The sequence below is a fragment of the Onychomys torridus genome, chromosome 17, assembly GCF_903995425.1.
Source record: "Onychomys torridus chromosome 17, mOncTor1.1, whole genome shotgun sequence".
In the NCBI taxonomy this organism is placed as follows: domain Eukaryota; kingdom Metazoa; phylum Chordata; class Mammalia; order Rodentia; family Cricetidae; genus Onychomys; species Onychomys torridus.
In genome coordinates this window covers 20,222,465-20,235,953 of record NC_050459.1, presented here as the reverse complement: position 1 = coordinate 20,235,953, position 13,489 = coordinate 20,222,465, and the positions used below count along the sequence as shown (strand labels likewise).

The 13,489-nt window shown below is 43.5% G+C and overlaps 1 protein-coding gene and 1 non-coding gene across 4 annotated transcripts in view; both read right to left on the bottom strand.

Moving 5' to 3' along the window:
- Nsd3 (nuclear receptor binding SET domain protein 3) overlaps positions 1-13,489 on the bottom strand; it is a 109,664-nt gene that overhangs the window by 73,419 nt on the left and 22,756 nt on the right. The window lies entirely within an intron of this gene.
- Positions 8,169-8,303, bottom strand: LOC118569254. The gene has a single exon (XR_004943043.1). It is a non-coding gene; the product is annotated as a small nucleolar RNA SNORA70 (small nucleolar RNA).

The window sequence follows — 13,489 nt, the reverse complement described above, 5'->3', positions numbered from 1 at the left end:
CCACTAAAGCCCATTGTTTTTAGCACTATACTATTTCCTCCTCCAAGCTGTCAGTTTCTAGAGAATTCGTTCTTTTTGATCATGGACAACTGTCAAAACAGCAACTATTCTAATGACTACTTCTGATGTCTAAACAGTGCTTTATACAGAGTTCCACATGAGACCCTCCCAGTAGCCTTCCCCCAGATATTATCTTATGACAGATGGGGAAGTAGAGGCAGAGAGAATGGAGACAAGCACACACAACTCTGTCAACTGACAGTTAAGCATCAACTCAGCTGGCTCCAGATCTGTGCCCCAGCTAGCACACTCCATTCACTGACAGCGCTGAGAAGTGTTAGGAATAATGTCTTAGGATACAGAGCAATGATAGAGACATTTCTGCAATTAGATCCTTGACAAAAACATAGAGCTCACAGCAACAGACATAACAAGATTCTCCTAGTTGGCTGCAGCTGTCAACTTGGACACAGCCCAGAGTTATCTGAGAGTCTCATTGGGGGACTGCCTCCCTTAGACCAGCCTATGGGTATGTGTGTGGGCCTCATGGTTCCTGTCCAATTTCCCTCAAAGATGGATGGTGACTTGGAAGTATAAGATGAAACAAACCCTCCCCCTCCAGATCCAAGTTGCTTTTGGTCATGGCTTTTATTACAGTAACCGAATAGCAATGTAGAAAGGTGTAGACAGATAAATCTTTCCCACCAGCAGGTACCCAAATAACCAGTCAGAGGCTTAATATTAAATACAAACCGTGTGGTCTATGGCTCAGGCTTCTTGCTAGCTACCTCTTTCATCTTAAATTAACTCATTTCTGTTAATCTATGTTTTGCCACGTAGCCTTGGCATTACCAAATTCTGCTAACATGTTGCTCCTAGGGTGACGGGCTGACGTCTGCTCTGATTCCACCCTCTTCTCCCTGTGTCTCTCTTGAACTTCCCACCTGGCTCTTATCCTGCCTTACCAGAGGGCAAAACAGCTTCTTTATTAACCAACAGTAGCAACACATATTCACAGCGTACAGAAAGACCACCCCACAGCAGAAAGAGGGACTTCCAACTCTAATCCTACCACACATAGAGCACCTCACAGAGGGAAATACAAACTTCTGATTGATACTCAACTTAAAGGCATGTTAAATATTCACACCCAATAAGGTGCAACCTGTATTTTTAGTTGTGATCACTGTCCAAACAAGTCTCCCAAATCAGTCTACAGTTTTCAGATACTTGTATTCAGACTCAAGCTTCTCTACTTTTCATTAATACCAAACAGAAGCTATTACGAATTGTGACATTTTTCTTATTTTCCCTTCTCTGGTCCTAACTGCAATGACGAGAGTGTTTTTTATAAGTATTGAGGGTGCTAGGGTCACACCTGAGGACTTGTGTACCCTAGCATTCACTCTATTACTGATCTACAAAGTTTAAAGTGTGTGTGTGTGTGTGTGTGTGTGTGTGTGTGTACCTTGTGTGCATACATGTGATTCAAGTGCCCATAAAGGCTTCCAGATCCCCTGGAGCTGAAATTACAGGGGGCTGTGAGCTGTCCAAGATGGGTGCTGGGAACCAAACTTGGATCCTCCACAAGAGCAGCCATCTCTCCAGCCCCCAATGTGCATTCTTATTTCATCTGCACACACCTCTGGAAAGCTGCCAAGGCAGATGTGCTTCTGCTTCACTTGCTAGATACCTACACTAAATACCAAAGATGTAGATTTTTCCCAGGGCCACAAAGCTAATTAGTGATTTGGCTTGAAGACTGAATTTCCTGCTTTCTAATCTTGTGTTCTTTTTCACAGTATCTTTGCCACAGAGAAACTAATGACATAACAACAGCCATACTTTAACCTCAGGAGTCACACATTAAGGACTGAAAACAGGCTTTTCCTTACTCCACTTGGCTTCCTGACCAATTAGTCATGGCTTCTGCCTTTTATTAGCCTGCTGTACTACAAATCAGAGAATCCTAAGTGACTTAGTCTTCCTTCCCTGTTAAATCACAAAACTAGTTTGAACAAATCCTATAGTTTCTTCTTTACATTTTGTTTTCTGAGACAGTATCTCCCTATGTTGCCCTGGATAGCCTGGAACTTGCTATGTAGCTCAGGCTGGCCTTGAGCTCAGATATACACCTACCTCTGCCTCCTGAGTGCTAAAATTAAAGGTATGCATCACCACACCTGGCAGTTTCTTCTTTTAAAATCTGATTTATCCTTTGATTTCTAATTTCAAAACACAACCAGCCCTCAGCACCTTATCCTAGACTATGATCATTGATATTTCTAGATATTTCTTGTCTTGTTTTTATTTTTTTTCATTTTCATTTTTATTTTTTTTAATTTTTTTAATTTAACTTTATTTTATGTGCATTGGTGTGAAGGTATCAGACCTCCTGGAACTAGAGTTACAGACAGTTGTGAGCTGCCATGTGGTTGCTGGGAATTGAACCCAGGTCCTCTGGAAGAACAGCCAGTGCTCTTAACCACTGAGTCATCTCTCCAGCCCTCTCTTGTCTTGTTTTTAATGTAGCCCAGGATGACCTTGGCTGAACTCTAGGCAAGTTCAGCCTCCCAAATGCTGAGATTAAAGGCAACAGTCACCACACCTGGCTGCCTAGCTATGCCTTGCCTCTAACTTTTCTTCACAGGAGTTAGAAAACAGTTCTTGAAACCAGACTTCTCTAAGTCTAATTCCAAACTTAAACACACTCTAGCTTCATAATTTAGCAAATCTCCTCTGTGCTTCTCAAGGTTGCTATAACCTTTCCCCATCAATCTAAACGGCATGTGCATGAACCAACTTTTCTGAGCATCCACGGAGCCAAATATCTTTAAATTGTGGATTCGCTGTCACATTACACTTACTCAACTCTGAAAGCAAATAATATTTCCATTTCACATGAGGAAAGATTTAAAAAGGAATCAAAGGATTTGCTCTCAGTCAGCGCAGCCAACAGAAGCTGGCTGAAATGGTGGAGCTGAGATCTCACACGTACGCTCTTTGCAAGTGCCTCTAATGTCCCTCCTATGGAAATATCTCACTTTCCCCCCACACTCCACTTGGAATCCAAATGCCTGCGGGAAGGCACTCCATATCTCAACTCTCAGTTCTCACTCGATCTAAATGTGTCCTTCCAATCTTCCTTCCAAAAGAAGCTCCATCTGTCAGCTGTCCAAGCAGGAAGCCTCAGAATCACAGTACATCACTTGAGGCTTAGTCTCTCCATGTGTAACTCCTATTGTCTGTGTCGTCTCAGCTCTTGATGAGCTCTCTCTGCTTTCTTAGTCTATAGCTCACATTCCGGGTTCATTGTGAAACTGCCCCCAAATGCTCATGTCTTCAAATCCTTGCTTCTCTCCAGGCGGCCTTGCTGTGGTAAGGTGTGTGATTTTTAGAGGGTGCAGTCTAATGGAGAAAGTCATTCCAGGGAGGATGAGTCTCTCTTCCTTCTCCAACTAGCCCTTCCCCCCCTCCCATCCTCCAACTTCCCTCTCCTTCCACTCCCTAATGCACAGCATGTAATGAAGAGCTAGCTGCTGCATGTTCTCCCAGAAATGAAGAGGGGCTGCTCCACCAATGCCTTCTCCACCATGATGAAAGCACCCTTTCAAATAAACCTTCCTTCCCTTAAACTGCTGCATGTCAGGCATTTGGTCATAGCAACAAGTGACTAACAGAGATACCTTCCCAGCCTCCTACCCCTGCCTCTTCATAGTCTATTTTCCCTTATAACATCCACTCACCTCTTAAAAGCAAATCCAATCATACAACTTATTCCCTCAAAATCCTTTAACACAACCAGGAAAATGAACCATCACTACAATCAACAACAATGACTCTCACAAACGTCACTGTCAAGGCTGTGGGTGCTGCTCAGTTAGTACAGCATTTGCCTATTGTGGTGGTCTCAATGAAAATGGCCCCTATAAACCAATTGGGAGTGGCATTATTAAAGGTGTGGCTTTGCTGGATGGAGGAAGTGGGTCTCAGAGGCGGGCTTTGAGGTTTCGAATACTCTAACCAGGCCCAGTGTCTCACTCTCTCCCTGCTGCCTGCAGATCTGGATGCAGAACTCTCAGCTACCTTTCCAGCACCATATCTGCCTGTATGCTACCACACTCCCTGCCATGATGATAATGGACTAAACCTCTGAACTGTAATCCAGCCTCAATTAAATGTTTTCCTTTATAAGAGTTGCCATGGTCATGGTGTCTCTTCATAGCAATGGAAACCCTGACTATGACACTTAGCATGCACAAGGTTCTGGGTTCTACCTATAAGTCACAGGTACAGTGAAAAAAAGATGAAGGTATTGTATTGTTTAGTTTTTTGTAGGTTTTGTTGCTGTTGTTTTGAGACAAAGCCTCACTGTATAGCCTTTACTGCCCTGAAACTATTAGACCAGGCTGGCCTCGAACTCACAGAGATCCACCTGCCTCTGGCTCCCGAGTGCTGGGATTACAGGTGTGCATCACCACACACCTGTCATGGTTTTGTTGTTGTTGCTGTCTTCTTTAGTAAGCAGTATTGCTAACTGTAGAACAGTATCAACATGGTCAGTACCCAGAAGCCTCAGCACCTACCAAGGCTCCCCACTGCTACACTCACTGGCCTCTGTTAAGTGGCTCAGATGTGCCATGTTCGTTTTTGTAATCAGTTTTTTTTAAGACTTACTTATTTTTAAGGTGTATGGGTGTTTGTTTGTGTATATCTGTGCACTACACGTATTCAATGCCCAGAAAAGGTCTTTGCATTCTCAGAAACTGAGGCTACAAAAGATTGTCAGCTGCCATGTGGGTGCTGGGAACTCAAACTGGGTCCTCTGGAAGAGGAACTAGTGCTCTTAACCAGTGAGCCATCTCTCTAGCGCCCCCTGCCCTTTTTGAGAAAGGGACTCACTATACACCCCAGAGTGGGCTTGAAACTGGTCCTCCTGGTTCAGCCTCCTGGGAGCTGAGATATAGGAATACAGTGCTATACTAGACTTGTGATCAGATTTTTAAGATGTTTTTATTCATGTGAACATGTTTGTATGCAGGTACCTGTGTGAGCACATGTGTGTAAGCATACATGTGGAGATGAACAGTCAATATCTGATGTCTTCCTCAATTACTTGCCACCTTATTTTTGAGAGTTTCTTATTCACCATAGAGCTCATGACTAGTCAGACAGTAAGTAACAGAATCCTCGTCTCTGCCACCTCAGCACCAGGATTCCAGACATGCGCTGCTGTTCCTGGCTTTTCGCACGGGTGCTGGAGATCTAAACTGAGGCTATCATGTGTGTGCCTCAAGCACTTTACTGACTGAACCATCTCCCCAATCTGTAAGGACAATTGTTTTAAGTGTGCTGCTTTGCCCATCTGGACCACTCATCATCCCTTAGTGGGGCTCTCTAAGGTCCACCAAAAATTCTCCTCATGAAGCCTACTTTTTCTCCTTTTTGGCCCTTACCATGATATATATCATACAAGGATGAGGATGTTCTCTAAGAAGCCCTCTAATAACTATCTGCCCCCACTTACTGAGCTGTCTGTATACTCTAGAAGGACATTCAACATTGTTCTGAATGGTCAATAAATAAAAGACTGAAAAGGGCAGGAGTAATGGCTCAGGGGTTGAGAGTACTTGTTGCTCTTGCAGAGGACCCAGGTTTGGTTCCTAGCACCCATAGAGTGCTCTGCAACCACCCATAACTCCAATTTCAGAGGATCTAACACCTTTGTCTATCCTTTGAGGGCACCAGATACACATGTGGTACACAGACATACATGCAGGCAAAATACTCACGCACAGAAAATGAAGTAATAAATCTTAAAAAAAAAAAAAAAGTTTAAAAATAAATCAGTGATTGAAAGAAGCCCCATCTCAAAAGCCTTAACTGTTACCCCTCCATTGCCAATTTGCTGAGTAGACTAGCCTCCCTCACCCCGAAGCTAACTGCATGATAAAATGTGAGGTGCTCACTGTAAGAGGAAAATCACTGCAACACCTTATAGCCGTGGTGATGCTGTCAACTGCTCTCGCACCAAGCCCCAGGTAATTCAATGAGGAGGACAACAACTCTAACAAGTAGGGCTCACTCGACGCCCTGGATGAGCTGGGGACCTCAGTCTTTGGTGTTTATGATAAACAGAAGCAATTAAAACTACACAAGCCAAAACACCAAAGTTAAAACTGTAAAACTTCCAAAAAAAAAAAAAATACATGAGAAAATGTTGGGCAAAAGACACAAGCATCATGGCCCAGGAAAGAAAAAGACAGATACAATGAACTTCCAAACCATTAAGAAGAGGGAAATGATAGGCAAGAAGAGCATATTTTCAAAGCATAGCTGACAAAGGGCTTTATATCTGAGATGAGGTTTAAATTTTGGGGGAGACTATAAGTTTGAGAGACATGAACCTCACACTGTTGTACAGGTCTGTCTCCAACTGGCAGGTGCATGCAACCCTCAGGCTCCTGGGCACCAGGATTCCAGGCCTGTGCCACCATGACTAGGAACAACTCCAAATTACTCCAGGACACGAGGGCTCACTAAAAGTTCTTCAACAAAAATGACTTACCTGAAAGGACAGTTTAGATATGTCACCCTAGATTACTTATTACTGAAAAGCAGAAAATAGAAAAAAATATAATATATACAATATACATACGTGTGTGTGTGTGTGTGTGTGTGTGTGTGTAAAATGCAAATTGTTGTACTTTTCTATGGTTTGACAAAGCATGACAACCAGGAAAGCTTATTTAAAAACAAAAGCATTGAACTGGGCTTCTGGTTTCACAGGGTTGGAGTCCATGATGGTGGAGCAAAGGCATGGAGACGAGAGCAATTGAGAGCTAACACAGAGATGACCCACAGCAGGAGGCAGAGACAAGCCACACCTGATCATCCCTAAACAGTTCCACCAACTAAGGACCAACTATCTAAATGCCCGAGACTTACGTCTCAATCAAACCGCCACAGCGACAGCTAACAGCTGCCACTTTAAACAAGTCACCAGCAAATATTAACTGCAGTGAGACACCATGATGACATGGCTCTGACTGTGACATGCCAGCACAGCATGATCCTGGAAGTAGTCTTTGCAAGGTTAAGACAAATCTAAGAAAGAAAACATGGGACCTGCAAGACGGCTCAGCTTAAAGGTGCTGGCTGTGTAAGCTTGACAGCCTGAGTCTGATTCCCAGATCCACATAAGGTGAGGGAGGAAACTGACTCCACCAAGTTTTCTTCTCTCTAAACCTGTAAACACACACACACACACATACACACACACACACACACACACACACACACGTATGTATACATATGTGTAACATCTATAGATATTTATAGAGAGACACAGAAACAGACAGATAGATAGAAGGTAGATAAAGATATAATCTGCGAGTCCACTGTGTTGTTTGTATGGACTTAATGTTTAAGCGTTTTTTCTGTATCAGATAACCAAACTGGGGCTCATCTCTGGAAGAGAAACACCCTCCCTCTCTCAGCAGCCATTATTTGCCGTAGACAGTTTCTAAGAACAGGACCCTCCCTTATTAGCATGTCCATCAGCACTGTCACTGTTTAGGCAGCCATACTCCTGTGTAATCGTGGGCACAGCTTCCTTGTCATTTCTAGGAGACACAATCTTTTTTGTTTATAATCTTGTCTGTGGTGCTGGGGTTGAACACAGGGCCTTACACATGCTATACTACTACTCTGTCTACATCCACAGCTGCAGCTAATAATTTCCAGGAGTATAATAATGTTAATCTAACTTATAAGAGAATTCCTTATTCTTAGGAAACCCATGTCTTTCTCTTTTTTCTTTTTGTTTTCAGGCAGACTGGATGTGAGATTTATTACTAAACATGATTTGGTGGGGTACAGGACAGCACAGTAGAAGCCTGAGGAATGTAGGTCTGTCACTTGTCAAGGGCACTGTGAGTGGGTTTATACTTGACCCCTCAACCGGGGAACTAACTTGCACTTGGCTCTACCCAGGGCCTCAATCACATGTTCCTTATTCTGCAGTTTGGTATGGATGGACATGACGACCTGGTCAATGTGGCCTGGGGCTCTCCAAAGGTACAACACATGCCTGTCTGGAGATTAGTTTAAGGACAGCACTGAGATCAGATGCACATGAAACTGTACCAGGAACATAGCTACCAGGAAACTATCTCCAAGGTCCCTTAGGGCAGCCTGTACAGGCAACAGGCAGCATGTACTACCAAGGACACTGATGTTTGCAGGCCCTGCATACCAGGCCTCCATCTAGAAAGGGACCTGGTCAGCTTAACTGGCTGTAGATTCTGTAGTTCGTTCATTTGTTCGTTCCTCCCTCCCTCCCTCCCTCCCTCCTTCCCTTTCTTCTTAACTTGGGGCAGGATCCCATTATATACTCCTGGCTGGCCTGTAACTCACTGTGTAGATCAGGTAGATTCAGAGATCCACTTGCTTCTGACTCCAGTGCTGAGATTAAAGGCTGAGGCCATACTACACAGCCCTCCTTTCTAAAGTAGAGTTGAAAAAACAGTTTGTCACATTTTTATTTTGTATGCTCATATGCACATGTGGGCAAGTGTCAGAGGATACCTCTCAGGAGCTGGCTCCCTCCTTCCTTCCACTTACGTTTGGTAACAAGTGCCTTCACTTGATGAGCCATCTGGCTAGTCCACGAACTAGTTTTTGTCCTGTTTTGTTTAGGCTGGCCTAAACCTCACAAAATCCACCTGCCTCTGCTTCCCTAGTGTTGGGGGAAAAAGCACATATCACCTACACCCAGCAAAAAGTCAGTTTTTTGATAATTATTTTCTCAGGATATTCTGGGACTACATGTGTCATTCTATAGTGGCTTTTATACACAGGAGAGCCAGGCAACAAGCTGCAAGCAGCAGACATGTGGAATGATGTCAGGATTAGAACCTCACACAAGGACCATTCTGTGCGGACACACACTGTTGGCTCAATGCCCAGCTCGCAGACATGTGGACCTGTGGTTTAGGCAGCGTTTTCTGGATCCTTAACCTTTCCTAGATCCTTTTCTAGAGCCCGTGTCTCCTAGTCCAGGTTGTTGGGAGATTAACAGTTAGTCCACAAAAACCACTTAGGACAGTGCCTGCTGTGGTTCGCCCTCTGTGCCTCTTCCCTGTTATTTGACACAATATTGGATAGCAAAGAACTAGTAAAACAAGAAAGCGATCTGACCTAAAGCATCTACAATGTGTTTTTACTTTTAATTGTATATGCATGAGTATTTGCCTGCATGTATGTATGTGCCTCATATACATGCCTGATGACCATGGAGGTCAAAAGAGGGTATCAGATCCTTGAGAACTGGAGTTACAAACTGTTGGGAGCCCCCACATGGGTGCTGGGGACTAAACCCAGACCCTCTGCAAGAGCAACAAGTGAGTCACCTCTCCAGCCCTTACAATGTCTTTAGCAAGATTCAATGTGTAAGCAGTGTGAAACAAAAGGTGACCAGGAATCAACCTGTATTGCCACTGTTATTAAGAAAGACCTTTGAGGAAGAAAACGAATGTGAAGCAAGAAAGCACTGAGGCCACGAAAGGCAGGCTGGGGAACTTAGGGAGTTTTTCACCCACTGCATTAAAACCACTCTGGACAAATAATTTAACATTCTGACATCTTTGTGTCCTAAATAAACCCCGGCAAGGACAGCAGACCTAAGGTGGGGGTGAACCCTGGTGATAGAGTGCTTGCCTGGTGTGTATAAAGCCATGGGTTTGGTCCCAGCACTATAAATAAATAAATATATAAACAAACAACGAATCCTAATGCTTACTGCTCAACGAAATAGGATAATGCATTGGTATAAACAGGAGTAAGAGCAGGTCTAGAGAGATGTTCAGGGTTCAGAGCACTTGTTGCTCCTGCAGAGGACCCCACTTTGACTCAAGGTCCAGCGTGGTGACTTTCCACCATCTGCAACTCTGGTTCTATCAGATCTGATGCTCTCTTCTTACCTCTGTGGGCACCAGACACACAGGTATTCTGCACACATACACGTAAACAAAACATTCATACACAGAAAGTAAATGTTTTTACGTTGTTGTAAATAGTTAATATCATCAATAATTAACCTTTAGCAGTTTACTATGTATCAACTTTCTCCTAAATGTTCTTGGGTTGTGGTTTGGTTTTTTTTTCTTGGTTTTTTGAGACAAGGTTTCTCTGTTTAACAGCCCTGGCTGTCCTAGAACTTGCTCTGTAGACCAGGCTGGCCTCAAACTCAGAGAGATCTGCCTGCCTCTGCCTCCCGAGTGCTGGATTAAAGATGTGTGCCACCACTGCCTGGACCCTAAATGTTTTATATTTGTTACATGATTTAAGTACTCCCCAAATACTTCTCTATAAAAATACTATTATTATCCACACTATTCAAATGAAAAGCCAAGACCATAGTCCTACAAACAGTAAAAATAGGTTTCAAGTACACACTTTGCTCAGTAACACCAGCTCTTACAGGGTCATTTTCCCCAGTTCTCAAACATGAGAAGTGAGTAACAAACAGCACCACTCCCTACTGCACGTTTTCCCACCCCCTCCCAGAGCTGACCATTCGGTGGGAGGCTAAACAACTGCACTGCCTTCTAGCCATTGTAACCTATACTTCCTTTGGAGACCGGGACCTACACTTCCAATCCTCCTGCCTCCACCTCCTCAGTGACAGTATTATACATGGGCCACCATACCTGATTTTATACTGAGCTGGGGATCAAACCTTGTGCTCTGTGTATGCTAAGCAAGTACTCTACTAAGTGATCTATAACCCTAACCCTGTAATCTGTACTTTTTTTTTTTTAATATACATACAGTGTTCTGTCTGCATGTATGCCTGCAGGCCAGAAGAGGGCGCCAGATCTCATTATGAACGATTGTGAGCCACCATGTGGTTGCTGGGAATTGAACTCAGGACCTCTGGAAGAGCAGCCAGTGCTCTTAACTGCTAAGCCATCTCTCCAGCCCTGTAATCTACACTTTTACTGTACTTTTTTTTTTTTTTTTTTGGTTTTTTGAGACAGGGTTTCTCTGTAGCTTTTGGAGGCTGTCCTGGAACTCACTTTGTAGACCAGGCTGGCCTCGAACTCACAGAGATCCGCCTGGCTCTGCCTCCCTATTGTACTTTTAAGTAAATAAAATTGCTACATAATTTCTGGTAAACTCTTCCTTTTATCAAAGGTAAGATGGTAAAGGCCCTTCTACCATGCTCAATGACACCAGTTCCAATCCCTGGGACACAGAGGGGATGAAGAAACCTGATAGCTCCAAGTTGTCCTTTGGCCCTAGGCTGAACATGTACACCATGACACACTCATGCCCATACACATGCTAAGTAAATAAATACAAGATTCTTTTGAAGGCAGAGTGCTGGTAAAGCAGCTCAGTCAGGATAAGGCTTGCTGAGCAAAGATGAGGTCCTGAGTTGGAGCCCCAAGACCCATTGAAAAAGCAGAACACAATGGTGTACTAGGGAGGAGACAGGTAGACCCCTGCAAACCTAGCCAAATTGATAAGCTCCAAGTTCAGTAAGACTTGTCTCTTTTTTTGTTGTTGCTGCTTTTTTTTTTTTTTTTTTTGAGTGAGAGAGAGCAATTGAGGATGACACTGATGTTGACCTTTGGCTTCCACATGCATATACACTAAACACACACACACACTCGCACTAAAGATAAACTTCATGAACACTATTTTTTTTTTATAATTTATTTTAAGTTCATTAGCATTTAACCTGCATGTATGTCTATGTGAGGGTGTTGGATCCTCTGGAACTGGAGTGACAGATAAATGTGAGCTGCCATGTGGGTGCTGAGAATTGAACCCAGATCCTTTGGAAGAGCAGCCAAGGTTGTTTTTTCTTTTCTTTTGTTTTTTTGAGATAGGTTTCTCTGTGTAATAGCTCTAGCTGTCCTGAAACTCTGTAGACTAGGCTGGCCTTAAATGCCTCTGCCTCCTGAATGTTGGGATTAAAGGTGAGCACCGACGCCTCGCCTCCGCGGCCACCACCACCTCCCCCCACACCACCCCCTGCTACAGCCAGTGCTCTGAACCATTGAGCTATCTCTCTAGCCCCTTGATGAATGCTTTTTGAATTTGTGTTGCAGCTATCCATACACAGAAAGAAAACAAAGGAAACAAGAAGGGAAGAACAGTGGGAAGGAGTTGAAAATTATTAACTAAAGCTGCAGACTCTTATTTTTCATGGGAAGACTGATAATTTTAAAAAGTATAGGGACTAGAGAGATGGCTCAGGGGTTAAGAGCACTGACTCTTCTTCCAGAGGACCCGAGTTCAATTCCCAGCACCCACATGGCAGCTCACACCTGTCTGTAACTCCAGTTTCAGGGGACCCTGACACCCATGACAAAACCACAAATGCACATAAAAATAAAAAATAGAGTATATCAAGCTGGGTGTTGGTGGCGCATGCCTTTAATCCCAACACTCGGGAGGCAGAGGCAGGTGGATTTCTGTGAGTTCGCGGCAGCCTGAGCTACAGAGTGAATTCCAGGACAGGCTCCAAAGAGAAGTCCTGTCTCGAAAAACCAGAAAAAAAAAGCCAGGCATGTATTTCAATCTCAGCATTCAGGGTGCAGAGGCAAGTGAATCTCTCGGAGTTCCAGACTAGCCTAGTCTACATAGTAAGTTCTAGGCCAGCCAGGACTATACAGAGACCCTAGTTTTAAAAAACCATGTCATCTTAAGACCCATCACAGACAAAAAGAAATGCTATACGAAGTTGTTGGGGGGTGGAGCTGGAGAGATGACTCAGCAGCTAAGAGCACTGGCTGCTCTTCCAGAGGACCAGGGTTTGGTTCCCAGCACCCACATGGTGGTCCACAACCATCTGTAACTCCAGTTCTATGAGATCCTACACCCTCTTCTGGTCTCCTTGAGCACCAGGCACAGACATGTTGCACATACACATATGAAGGCAAAACATTCATACACATAGAATAAAATAAATAAACCTAAAAAGAAATTAAAAAAAAAAAAGAGTTGTTGAGGTCTTTCCATGAAGACTCCAAGAGAACGTCATCTCGGGGAATGTCCTTGGCAACATCTGATTGACAACTAACTGCATACCTTGCCACCACTGAGATCCCTGTTAGTTCCAACCAAACTTCCCTAGGTTTTAAGTCCCAGAAATGGCATAAATAGAAAACTTCCAGGGAGCATGTTAATATAACCAAATATATCTTTAAAATCATTACATAAACACATCTACTTAAAAACCTGTTATTAACACTGCATATCTGAAACTCAAAACACAGTTTCCATAGTCAGTCAATGGAATAGCATGAACACCCAGAGCTCATCCAGTAAATAGAATCCACCGTACTAAAAGGCCGAGTCTATTTGAATTAATCACATTTTAACAACTAGAGAGAAGCAGCTGACCATAACACTGTCTCTACAGTGTCCAGAACAGATCCTTTATTTTACCAGGAAAAACAAGGAATCAAGACGT